The sequence below is a fragment of the Suncus etruscus genome, chromosome 16, assembly GCF_024139225.1.
Source record: "Suncus etruscus isolate mSunEtr1 chromosome 16, mSunEtr1.pri.cur, whole genome shotgun sequence".
Lineage (NCBI taxonomy): Eukaryota > Metazoa > Chordata > Mammalia > Eulipotyphla > Soricidae > Suncus > Suncus etruscus.
In genome coordinates this window covers 79,779,516-79,793,164 of record NC_064863.1, presented here as the reverse complement: position 1 = coordinate 79,793,164, position 13,649 = coordinate 79,779,516, and the positions used below count along the sequence as shown (strand labels likewise).

Below are 13,649 nucleotides of genomic sequence, written 5' to 3'. Positions count from 1 at the left end.
TTCTCTCTCTATCTCTCTCTAATTTTCACTCTAATTTTTTTATTTCTCTTCCTTTTATCCCCTTTTTGACACTGTCATTTTTGTTTATTTTTATTAATATCTTAAACACCTTAATTACAAATATGATTGTAGTGGTGTTTCAATCGTGTAAAGAACACCCCCCCTTCACCAGTGAAACATTCCCATCACCAATGTCCCAAATCTCCCTCCTCCTAACCCCACTGCCACCAGTACTCTAGACAGGCTTTCTACTTCCCTCATTCATGATAGTTCTCAATGTAATTATTTCTCTAACTGCACTCATCACTCTTTGTGGTGAGCTTCATGTCGAAGCTAGACTTTACAGCCCTCCTCTCTTTTGTCTCTTAGAATTATTGCAAAAGTATTTTTTATTTTTCTAAAATCCATAGATGAGTGAGATTATTCTGTGTCTATCTCTCTCCCTCTGACTTATTTCACTCAGCACAATAGATTCCATGTACATCAATGTGTAGGAAAATTTTATAATTTCATCTTTCTGATGCCTGCAAAATATTCCATTGTGTATATGTACCACAGTTTCTTTAGCCATTCACCTGTTAAAGGTCATCTTGGTTGTTTTCAGAGTCTTGCTATGGTAAATAGCACTGCAATGAATATAGGTGTGAGGAAGGAATTTTTGTATTGTATTTTTGTGTTCCTAGGGTATATCCTTAGGAGTGCTATAGCTGGATCATATGGGAGCTCAATTTCCAGTTTTTGGAGGGATCTCTATATCGCCTTCCATAAAGGTTGGACTAGACGGCATTCTCACCAGCAGTGGATAAGAGGTCCTTTCCACATCCCTGCCAGCACTGCTTATTCTCATTCTTTTGAGATGTGCACCAATCTCTGTGGTGTGAGATGGTACCTCATAGTTGTTTTTATTTCCATCTCCCTGATGATTAGTGATGTGGAGCATTTTTTCATGTGTCTTTTGGCCATTTGTATTTCTTCTTTGATGAAGTGTCTGTTCATTTCTTTTCCCCATTTTTGATGGGTTTAGTTTTTTTTGGTTAAGTTCTGTCAATGCCTTGTATATTTTGAATATTAGTCCCTTATCTGATAGGTAATGGGTGAATAGTTTCTCCCACTCAGTGGGGGGCTCTTGTATTCTGAGCATTGTTTCCTTTGAGTGCATAGCTTCTCAGCTTAATATAGTACCACCTGTTTATCTCTGCTTCCATTTCTTTGGAAATTGCTGTTTCCTCCTTAAAGATGCCTCAATGACACGGAGTGTTTAACCTACATGTTGTTCTATCTACCTTATGATTTCAGGTCTGATATCAAGGTCTTCAACTCATTTGGATTTTACATTCATACATGGTGTTATCTGGGGTCTGAGTTCACTTTTTTTTTTTTTGCAAGTGGCTAACCAGTTGTGCCAACATCACATTTTGAAGAGGCTTTCCTTGCTCCAGTTAGAATTTCTTGCACCTTTACCAAAAATTAGATGATTGTTTATCTGGGGAACATTCTCTGAGTACTGAAGGCTACTTCACTGCTCTGTAACTATTTGCTTTGCAATCAGTTTAAAGTTGGGAAAAGTAATGCCTCCCATCTTCCTTTCACTACAGACATAAATTGTGAGCTGCACAGTGTCTGTTATATCTGTGCCCTCGTCAAGAGCAACTGAGCATGCATCAAAACATTTGGCTTTCTCACACAGTTGATGATAAATGTCACTTGACATGTTAGAAATGCGCTCTGCCACAGTGTTGGCAGGCTGATTTTGCTAAACTGACCTTTCTTTTCCAGGCAGATAATACTTGCAGCCTGTAACATGCATTTTCTAACAAACTCTCCTTCTGTGAATGGTTTTCCTGCCTTAGCAATCATCTCACTAACCATGTAACTAACTTTGACTGATGCAACATTCTCTTTGGTTTGCTTTCTTGAAGAAATCTTGTTGCTTCATTAGACATGCTTTAAGACTGGCAACCCTCTTGGCTCTCTAATTTCCTTGATATTTTGCACATTTCTCAGCATGTTTAGTTGAATAATGACATTTCAAGTTGTATTCCTTGTGCACTGCAACTTTCTCTGAGCAAATAAGAAATGTGGGGATGCCCCTGTGCTCAAAATAAAATACTGCATCTCCCACTTTTCTTGAAATTGTCTGTGCTCGTCATCAATCTTTCTCTTCACTGCAGGCTTTGATAGTCATGATGAATGTATGACAAAATCTAATTCTGTAATACACTTCTGTCCCTTAGGTCTCCGATAATGCATGGGACAGTGTGCAGGAGCAGCGAATATGACGGTGGGTGTCGGGGGTCCCTCCTGAATGGGATCCCAAGCTTTCCCGCCCTTCCTTCATCTCTAGGGAGGGAAGGACACAGTGTGTAGGGCGGGCAGATCCTGGCTTCCAGCTCCCTCTCGATCCTCTCTTGAGCTGGAGGCTAGCTCATCCTCTAGATTTCTCAGTATAAGTCTAAATTAGAGGTCACAAATAATTCAAACCTTTGAGAGATTTTTACTTAAACTAAAGTATTATTTAAGAAATCACATTATGCTAAAAAATTTGCACCTACATATCCTGAAATTAAATGACTGTAGACAGATATAATATTAATTGTGAATTTAATTAAATGAAAAGACATTTTGGAAAGGAACTCTCGAGAAGCTTTATTTTTCATTCACTTTTTAAAATTTAGGTACATAATTCTTTAATGGTATATTTCAGGTATATAAACATTCCTAGTACCAGAGCATGAGAGTCCCCCCTTTACTCACTCTAAGTCACACATCCTTCAAATTTCCCTCCATTTAGTTCATTTGGTTCTCCAGGCTGTTCCTTAGTGTCTGTATCATTGGCTTTTTTTTTTTTTTAATTTCCTTAGTATGTTTCCTTTCATTTCTGCAATTTTAATTTTGACTTCATGCTTTGGAATACTGTTAATATTAGTTCAAGTATTCTATGTTCCCACTGAAGTCTCAGGTCCCCTCCCTTGACAGACTCAGTATTTTAGATCAATTTCAAGCTCTTGTTACCATCAACCATTTGTTATTCTCTTTGTTTCTTTCTGTTGTACATTCAAGAAAGATCATTCTGTTGTTATATCTCTCCCTCTGATACATCTAAGTTTCATCTGCATAGCAGCAATCTGTTGTATTTCATCTTTTCTTGTATCCTAGTATATTCTATTTTGCTTATCATACCACAGTTTATTCAATCTTCTGTTCTAGGCACTCGGGTTGTTTGGATAGCATTAAACTTCACAAAGAAATGTATCCATTTCTAAATCCTGTATTATATTATATCATATGCTAATCAGTAGGTATGCAAACAAAATTTATTCATAATTTTAAAGTCATATAAGTTCTACAGATTACTTCCTTCAATCAGACTATATATATATATATGGTTACAAATTTCAAAAAAATGTAGTACTCTAAATATTAAGTAACAACTTACAGCAATATGTTAAAATTCAATATGATTTATTATTTCAAAAGGAAGATAGTTTTCAGATTTAAAAGGCAAATTTCCTTTCTCTAAAACAAAACAGCATATAATTACCTAAATTTATATTGTAATTTTTTCTTATTGCCACTCTGGCTGTATTAACATTAATGCTAATAAACTGCCTTAAGTGACTAGTAGAATTTTTCATTATCCAAAAGTGAATAAATGAATTTTAAAATAGTCCTATATTAAAAATTTCATATACTCTGCAGAAAGTGACTGCAACAAAATCTAGTTCTTATACCTCTACTAACTCATGAAATGAAAGTAAGACATGATATATTGTCTTTTGGCACCATTAAATTTTCAGTCAGCTGCAATGTATATTTTTCTATTTTTTGTAATACTAATTGCTTAAACATTAAATATTGTAAATGCCTATTATCAAGCTGCATATTTATCACAGGCATATTGTGATTATATTTGCTAAAAATGTTAGCTATGTGTAGGTATTTTCTGAAGAATAAATATTTACATATTCATCTACTCTCTACCAAACTGAATTTAGATCAATGATCTTCTTTCTAGGTCCTGGAAAGTAGAGACAACTTCCATGTGAGTTCAATCCTGAGAACTACAAACGTGTGCTCACACACGCCATATATACAAGTTTTAAATTAAAACAAAGTGCTTACACAAAAATTACTTTATACTATTTTTTGTTTCTGTATAAACACAGAAGTCATAAATTTGGGTCGGCTTTTTTTTGATGGTTGGTTTTTTGGGCCACACCCAGTGATGCTCAGGGGTGATTTCTGGCTCTGGTGTCAGAAATCCTTCCTGGCTCAGGGGACCATATGGAATGCCAGGGGATTGAACTGCAGTTCTAGGTCAGCTGTGTGCAAGGCAAACATCCTATAGGCCACTACGCCACCACTCTGACTCCAGAAGTCATAAGTTTCTATTTAAAAAATAAATTGTGAGTTATGAATCTGCAAGAGCAATCATTCACCATTATAACAAAGGAGATATCAATAATTTCTCCCTTTATTTCTTATGCTCATTTTCTCTTTCAGGTTTTAAAACTTTTCTAACAGAAAAAGTTAAAAAAAAAAAGGTGGAATTATAGATAAGCAATAAAAAACAGTATAGAATGTAAAGTAATATAATAAGATGAGTCTTACTCTTGGTTTCACCAATTCCTGTCTGTGTTTTTAGACAAATTTCTGGTTACTGTAAATCCCAACTTCCCAAATGGGAACAAAGACATTCTCAAAGAATTATAAGAACTAAATGGGAATTCTCATTAGCATAGAAAAGGTACTAAGTGAAAGATGAACTCAATGTATTTTCCTGAAATTACATTTTCTAATCTTTGTGAATATTCAGTCACTTTTATATTTAAATAGAGGGAGATGGGGGACAGTATTGGTGGTGGGAATGTTGCACTGATGAAGGGGGGGTGTTCTTTTTATGACTGAAACCCATCTACAGTCATGTTTGTAATCATGGTGTTTAAATAAAGATATTATTAAAAATAAAAGATAAATTTAAAAAATCAACTAATCTAGAATAATCAATTTTCATAGTACTCGAATTATTTAACTATATTAAATAGTTATATTAACTTGTTATTTATAATACTGGAGTCTATTATACACATTCTAATATTTTCAATGATTTCAATTGCTATGCAGAATGTAATGAATCTACACATTTAATACTCATGTAAACATTTAACTTATAATTTAAATGGATGAATTAGTTTTAAAAGTTAAACATGTATAATATGTTAGTGGACACTATTCTTAACAGTTCCTAGGATACAAAATGTTATGTTAATATTTAAAATTCATTTGAGACATTTTATTGATACTATCGGCATTAAACTCTAAGTTTTCAAGGTAGAATTTTATATCTCCACAAAATATATCAAACCACAACTACCACCCTCAACCAAAGTTTGTTGAATACCTTTTCCCATTAGATCTTTTATTTTATGTTTTTATATATTGTTACACTTTATTTTCAGAATTTGAATACAGGTATGTACCACCAAGATTCTAATTCATAAGCTAAATAACAGAAACCTGAATAAGAAAGCAAATAACCTTGACATTATTGGTTCATTTGTATTTTAAAATGTATATGTTTAAAGATAGGTAATAAGGAGGGGCAAACTAGAAGAAACAATATAGAATTTGGAAGAAACATTTGACGGGTACTTGAATTGGTAGAGGATAATTTTTAAAATATAAGTAACTAAGAATGTTGTTTGAAATTACATAAAAGCCACAAACTTCTCAAGGAATTAAAAAGAAAACTTTCTTATAGCCCACAGCAGACCTCTAAGATTTGCCAATTAAGAAGAAAGGTATCAATCATGGTAATGAGAAGGTGTGAAATTTCCTTCTTTGGGTTGTAGATGAATTTCCACAGAGGTCTTGGTAAAACGCTAACAAATCCCTTATTTATTCTAAACAAGTCTTTTCTCCAGCTCTCCTTCAGACAATGCCTTTATTTCCCCATTGGAATATGAGGATTTGGAAAATTTTAAGTAATAAGGTACTGGGGAGATGGGGTAGTCTCTTTGTGTTGGCTTTGCACAAAGAGGGAGAGAATGGTAAGGAAGTGGTAGCTATAGAAAAGTGAACTCTTAGAAAGGGGGCTAGTAGTGGCAGGAAGCAATATGAATCTGGAAAAATCCTGGAATATAATAAAAAACAATTGGGGGTCTGGAGCAATGCACAGTGGGTAGGCATTTGCCTTGCACCTGGCTGTCTTAAGGTTTGATCCTGGCATCCCATCTCATCTCCCAAGTCTGCCAGGGGTGGTTTCTGAGTGAAGAGCCAGCAGTAATCCCTGAGTGCCATTGGGTGTGGCCCAAAAAAACAAACAACAAAACAATTGAAAATGTAGACCCTGGGGTAAAAGCTACTGGAAACAGAGATATTTTTTTCTTTTATGATGATATAAATTGAAATTATTTTTTTAGTATTTTTATATATTTAAACATCTTGATTACAAATATGATTGTGATTAGGTTTCAGTCATGTAAAGAACACCCCCTTCACCAATGCCACATTCCCACCACCAATGTCTCAAATCTCCCTCCATCCCACCCCACCCCCACCTGAATTCTAGACAGGCTTTCCAGTTCCCTCATTCATTCACATGGTTATGGTAGTTCTCAGTGTAGTTATTTCTATAACTGCACTCACCATTCTTTGTGGTGAGCTTCATGAAGTGAGCTGCAAGTTCCAGCCCTCCTCTCATTGGGAAACAGAGATATTTTAATGTGATAAATAGAGCTGATAGTATAGAGATTGATATCAGTTCTATTTTTTAAAAGAGCACCGGTATGAATGACAAAGGTGGAGATCTATATCTGACAATAAAAGATATTTGAAAAGCAGGTTCTGTGATGGCCAAGTGCATGGTCTTTGAGATAAACTTGAGTTACTTCACCTTTCAACCCCAAGAAATCTTCCCTATAAAATAAATATAACAATAATGTTCCCTTGTTCTATTTGAAAGCACATTGTGCATTATGGAACCTTTACAAGGGTGTTGAATATTCCAAATGTATTTCTCATCAGAGAAATCTTGAGACAGTATAATTTTAAAGTAAGGAACAAGCACATATGGATATAAGCCCTGAAGATTGGCCTGGGTTAGCCCAATCGTTAGCCCAATCGGCTGGCTATGTGTTCAGAAATCGCTCATGGCTTGGAGGACCATATGGAATGCCAGGGATTGAACTGAGGTCCTTCCTGGTCAGCCACATACAAGGCAAATGCCCTACTGCTGCGCTATTGTTCCGGCCCATTTCTAAATGAAAAATGAGACAGGTTGAATTGGGGGTGGTCACCTTTGAAAAAGAGAATTTATGGGTCCTTGGAAGAGAAAGGTGGACATAGTGGTAATAATATGCTATACACTAAAACATTTCTCAAAAGAAATAAAAAAATATTTGTTATAAAACATTGAACAAATGGGCATGGCCTCTACAATATTTTCTTTATATTTCTTTGCCTGACTTCTTTTTTTAATGGAGTTCATTGATGAACTTCTTTGATGAAAAATACTCAATTATTATAAAACAAAAAGTAGTAACAGTTCTGAGGCTTATTCGCTCTTATGGACAAGGATTCTTGAGCCAAAGCTTAATATTTAGGGGCTGGGGAGATGGCTCAAAGGTCTGGATTACATTCTTTGTAATGCAGAAAGCTGGGTCTTGACCTTCTGACACCCCATGGCCTAGTAAGGATCACAGGTTGTGACCCCCAAACACTAATTTGATAATCTCCTGAGCTCCACAGGGTGTAATGTAGATCCCTCTTCACTCCCCCCCCCCCAAATAACAAACCCAGGAAACTAAATTAGTGATTTTTAGAGCACACACTAATTTTCTTTTATGCTTTACTAAATTGATACATTAACATTTTTCCTGAGAGGGTGAGCCATTTGGATTCATGATGTCAAAGTCATCCAGAAATCATCCTCAAGACTTATTTATCAGATGAAAGTTACTATTTCTCCTGCTTCTGTACCAATCTAAATTAAAATATTTCTTTAAGTCTGCTTATAAAAGTACCTTTCCTGGATACATAAGGAGTTATCTAAGAAACAATTATTTCATGACAGAGAATCAGAATGACAGAGATCACACTTGTTTATGATTCTGAGATTGTGTTAAGCATTTCTGTAAAACTGGATAATGTAACATATGGCTCCCTAATATTGTGTGGAGCAGAGGAAAGTGCCAGAGTAGCATGCTAGCTCTGTTTCAATTACATGTAGGATAAACAAACACAGAATCTGCAATACAATCATATTGCTTTCAAGAATACCCTGGAGTCAACTCATAGCGGTTATCTCCCTACCCAAGATAACCATGCCATGCAGGCAGAACTCTTGCTGTTTTTAATTACCATGCAAGCCTGTTAAAGAGCTATAAATATGCCTTCTGGCATTTTTTTAATACACTTTTATAAAAGCCTGTGCAGAAAATAGAGGTGACTTCCACCTTACTTTTCTGAATTATATTGCTAGTGTACTAATTCGACGTGGCTTTTGCTTATTTAAAGTTTCTATATTTGATCCTTAGTATTGGTATTAGATGTTTCACAATAACTCGGTTTTGGTTTTTTGTTTACTTGGGTAAACAAAACTACCTTCCCAGCAAAGGTAGTGATAATAAAAAAAATCAATCTATTAAGTTTAGTCTCAGATAAGAAATAAAATTAAGTTTATAAGAACTTAGAACGATAGCTAGAAATGTGAAGCAAATATAAATTGAATTCACACTCATTTATTTTCTACAGCATTAACCTGTAATACGATGATCAAAACGTCAAATTGCCATTTTCCTTTCACTTTTTTGTTAAAGTGCAATTATAAACAAGATCTAGCATTAAAACTAACCATGCTCCTTTCCACTCATGGTCATTTCTGTATCCGTTGCCTGACAAGAAAATGAAAGCTTTATTGTCTTTTTGCTCCTTTAAGACAGACTTTTCTCTTAACAATGTACCTGGTGGGTGGGTATAGAGTGATGATAATGATCTTAGCCTCTGACCAAACTAATATGAGGAACAGTTAATACTGTGACCTGAGTCTAGCTATTTAATTTTTTCAAAGTTTCTATGTTTTCTTTTTTTGTGTGTGTCTTTTTTTAACCATACCCGAAGATGCTCAGAGGCTATTCCTAGCTTTGCTCAGTAAGCCTTCCTGGCATGCTCGGGGGGCCATGTGGAATGCTGGTGGTGACCGAACTCAGGTCGAGCACATGCAAGGCAAGTGCCCTACCCACTGTTCTATCGCTCCAGCCCCAGTTTCTATATTTTCATCTGGATAAAGATAAGACCTGCTTCTTATAGTTGTTAGGAAGGTTACTGAACTAGATGCAAAGTCACAATGAGAATTTTAGTTGCTTGATGTGTATTTCACTAAATAAGTGGGGACCTAGCATTATACAGATATTAAATACATTTATTTTCAAATATATGAATATAAATGAATGGCGTGGTGTTTATTTTACTTATTGTTAAGATTTATTTTATCTACTAGATCGCATAAGAACAAAACATATGATTTAAGACTTTGAATTACCATTGATAATTTGGAGTAATGGCACTGAATTATAGTAACAAGAGCTGCAACCGCAGTCTGAATTTTCAGCATTTACTTTACCAATCAGGAAATATATTTTCAGCCTAAATATTTTCTTTTCTCTCTCACTTATTGGTGTCTTTTTGTCATCCATCCAATCACATTTCATGATTGATTTATTTTTGAAGTCAGTTTTTAATATGAGATGGAACTGAAAACATCAAACAAGATTTCTGCAGTAAGGTTGCTCATAAATGAACCTAGATGTGTCAATTCAGTTAAAAATTAATAAGCTATATTAAAAATAAAGAAAAGTATAATTGTTTCTGGTACTCATCATGCTACTGATAAGCTAGCATGTCTCCAATTCCTCATAAATTGGAATAAATCAAATAATTCTAAATGCTGAAAAACACTAAGTTTTTCATATGATGTTTTCATATAGTTTTTGCTAATAATAATTCTAATTTTTTTTAAAAAATAGTGATTTTATCCATAATTCCTGGTATTCTCCATGTAGTTGAGTTGTACTTTATACTCTCTGATTTTTATATTCAATTTCTTTATTTTAGAAACTGTGATTTATGGAGCTGTTTATGATACAGTTATATTTGGCATTCAATATTTCAACACCAAACCCATTAAACAATATAATATTCCTTCCACACTTGTCATCAGTTTACCAACCTCCCCCAAACCTGCCCTTTGGCAGGTACAAATAACTTACTTAATATTGCTTGATACAACTAAATTATAATGGAATTATCAAAAAAATTCATTAAAAGATAATTTGTGAAAAAAATATCTCACAATGAAATCTTATTTCATTGTCTGAAGATTTACTAAGCTTTCTGATGTTGTTTTTCTTTTCCTTTGTTTCCTTTTGTGTGTGTGTGTGTGTGTGTGTGTGTGTGTGTGTGTGTGTGTGTGTTTGGGCCATACCCTTTACAGTGTTCAGGGGTTATTCCTGGCTCTGCATTCAGATATTACTCCTAGCAGGCTTCAGGGACCAAACGAGATGCCAGGAATCAAATCTAGATTGGCTCTGTGTAAGGCAAACACACTACCCACTGTGTTAATGCTCCAGAATTTTGTTGGTGGTTTTGTTTGTTGAACTTATATGGCTTCTATAAAAATTTCAAAACTAATTCAGTGTATTCCTTATAGGAAATAGTATTAAAATTATGGGAGTCTCATGTTACTATTTATTTAGCCATAACTATTCTAAGTGAAATGAGTTAGAGGGAAATGGATAGAATAGAATAATCTCACTCATCTGTGCAATATAGGAAAAACAAGAGACAGTGTGGCAATAATATCCAGACAATAAAGGTAAGGATCAGGCGATTGATTTCTTGGTAGAAAGCTTGCCACAAAGGGCAGAGTGCAGTTAGAGTAAAGAAGGGTCTACTATGACAGAGATGGAACTAAACACGCTGGACAGAAACTCATGCTAAAAGGGGAGAAGTGACATGCAATGTACCCCCCATTAACAATAGTGCAAACCAGTATCAGAAATAAAATGAAAGAGACAAAGAGAGAGGCAAAAATAGAGGAAGAGAGAGAGTGATAGAGAGGAGAGAAGAGAGAGAGACAGAGAGAGAGAAAGAGAGAGAGAGAAAGAGAGAGAGAGAGAGAGAGAGAGAGAGAGAGAGAGAGAGGAAAGAGAAGCAAATTGCATGCCCTAGAGACAGTTTGGGGTATGGCTGAGTGGGAGGGAAACAGGAGACAATGGTATTGAGAAGGGTGCAGTGTTGAAGGGTGTTGCAGATTCTATGACTGAAACCCAACAATGAACAATTTTGTGAACACAATGCTAAGTAAAGGAATTAATTTTGAAAAAGTAAAGAGAATAACAGTATGGCAATAATTTTTAAACACAATAGAGCTGAGGTCTAGGACAACTGGCCCATCATGAGAAGCTTGCCATAAAGAATGGAGGGGTCTTATGGCTAAGGCAGAGAGTAGACCATTATGATCATGATAGGTGGAAAGAAAAACTTTGGACATGAACTTGGTGCTGAAAGGAAATAAAGAAATTATCTCTCTCAATGTCAATGAACTAAATGCACCAGTTAAGAGACACAGAGTGCCTAAATGGATCAAAAAAATGAATCCAAATTTCTGCTACTTACAAGAAACACACCTGAATAATTAGAACTAACAGACTCAAAATCAAAGGCTGGAGGAAAATCATCCAAGCAAAAAACACCCTTAAAAAGCTGGAGTGGCCATACTAATATCAGATGACACAGACTTTAGACTCAGAAAAGTTATAAGGGACAAAGATGGACATTTTGTACTAATCAAGAAATATATACAACAGAAAAAAAATCACATTCATAAACATATATGTACCCATTGAGGAACCAGCAATGTATTTAATACAACTGTTGACAAATCTTAAAGATATCAATAATAACTCAATAATTGTGAGAGACGTCAACACTGCCCTTGATACATCAAGTAGACTGAAACCCAACAAAATATACTAGCTCTGAAAAGAGAAATGGAAGAAAGCTGACTAATACATGTATATATATGGCACTTTATCCTCAGAAACCTAGATCACATTCTTCTCCAATGCTGGAGTCTGTTTTCCAGGATAGGCTACATGCTAGCCAATAAAACATATCTCCATAAAATCAAGAGGATAGAAATAGTGCAGACTACCTTTGCTGATCACAAAGCCCTGAAATTTGACATAAACTATAAGGGAACACATAAGAAAAACTTTAACACATGGAAATTAAACAGTTTACTACTGAACAACCAGTTGGTCAGAGATGAAATCAAAGAGAAAATCAAAACATTTGTAGAAACAAATGACAATAAAGATACAAATTATCAGAATTTATAGGACACAGAAAAAGCAGTACAAAAAGGATTGCAAGCATACATCAAGAAGGAAGAAGGGGCATACCTGAATAGCTTAATGACATGGATTATAACATTAGAAAATGATCAACAAATGGAACCAAATAGAGGGAGACAGAAGAAAACAACAAAGCTTAGAGCAGAAATCAATGAAGTGGAAATCCAGAAAACTATCCAAAAGATCAACAAAAGCAAAAGTTGGTTCTTTGAAGAAAAAAAAAAACAAGATTGATAAACTCTGGCAAAATTCAAAGAAATTGAAAGAGAGAGAGAAACTTGATAAAACTGGATTAGAAATGAAAAGAGGGGAAATCACTACAGATACTGCAGAGATTCAAAGGGTAACAGAGACTATTTTGAGAAATTCTATGCCACAAAACATGAGAACCTGGCAGAAATGGACAAATTCTTGGATTCTTATAACCTCCCACAGTTATATAAGGATGAGGCAGCATATCTGAACAGCCCCATCACTATTGAGGAAATTAAAATGGTGATCAAAATTCTTCTCAAAAACAAAAGCCCAGGTCCATATGGATTCACTAATGAATTATTTCAAACCTTTCAAACGGAACTTCTACCAATCATTTTCAGGCTCTTTTATAAAATTCAAGAAACAGGAACATTTCCAAATAGTTTCTATGAAGCTAACATCACTTTGATATCAAAACCAGACAGAGATGCTGCCAAAAAAATTACAGACCAATATCCATATTCCTGATGAACACAGATGCAGAGATCTTCAACAAAATTCTGGCAAATAGGATCCAATGCCTCATCAAGAAGGTCATTCACTACGATCAAGTAGGTTTCATCCCAAGAAAGCAAGGATGGTTAAACATCCATAAATCAATCAACATAGTACACCATATCAACAAAAAGAAAAACAAAAATCATATAGTAATAGATGAAGTTAAAGCATTCAATAAGATCTAACACCCATTCTTGATTAAAAAAAAACCCTCATCAAGATGGGTATGAAACTCTTCTCAATAGAGCCAAGGCCATCTACCATAAGCCAATAGCAAATATTATTATTAATGGAGATAAACTAAAAACCTTTCCCCTAAAATCTGGTATAAGACAAGGCTGCCTTCTCTCACCACGCCTATTCAACATATTTCTGGAAGTACTGGCCATAGCGATTAGGCAAGAATAATATATCCAGGGCATCCAGATAGGTAAGGAAGAAGTCAAGCTCTTACTGTTTGCAGATGACATGATAATATAT

At 34.9% G+C, this 13,649-nt stretch overlaps 1 protein-coding gene across 1 annotated transcript in view; it reads right to left on the bottom strand.

The window, feature by feature from the left end:
- Window positions 1–13,649, bottom strand: part of CCSER1 (coiled-coil serine rich protein 1) — an 809,928-nt gene that overhangs the window by 453,986 nt on the left and 342,293 nt on the right. The gene's annotated exons all lie outside the window — the stretch shown is intronic.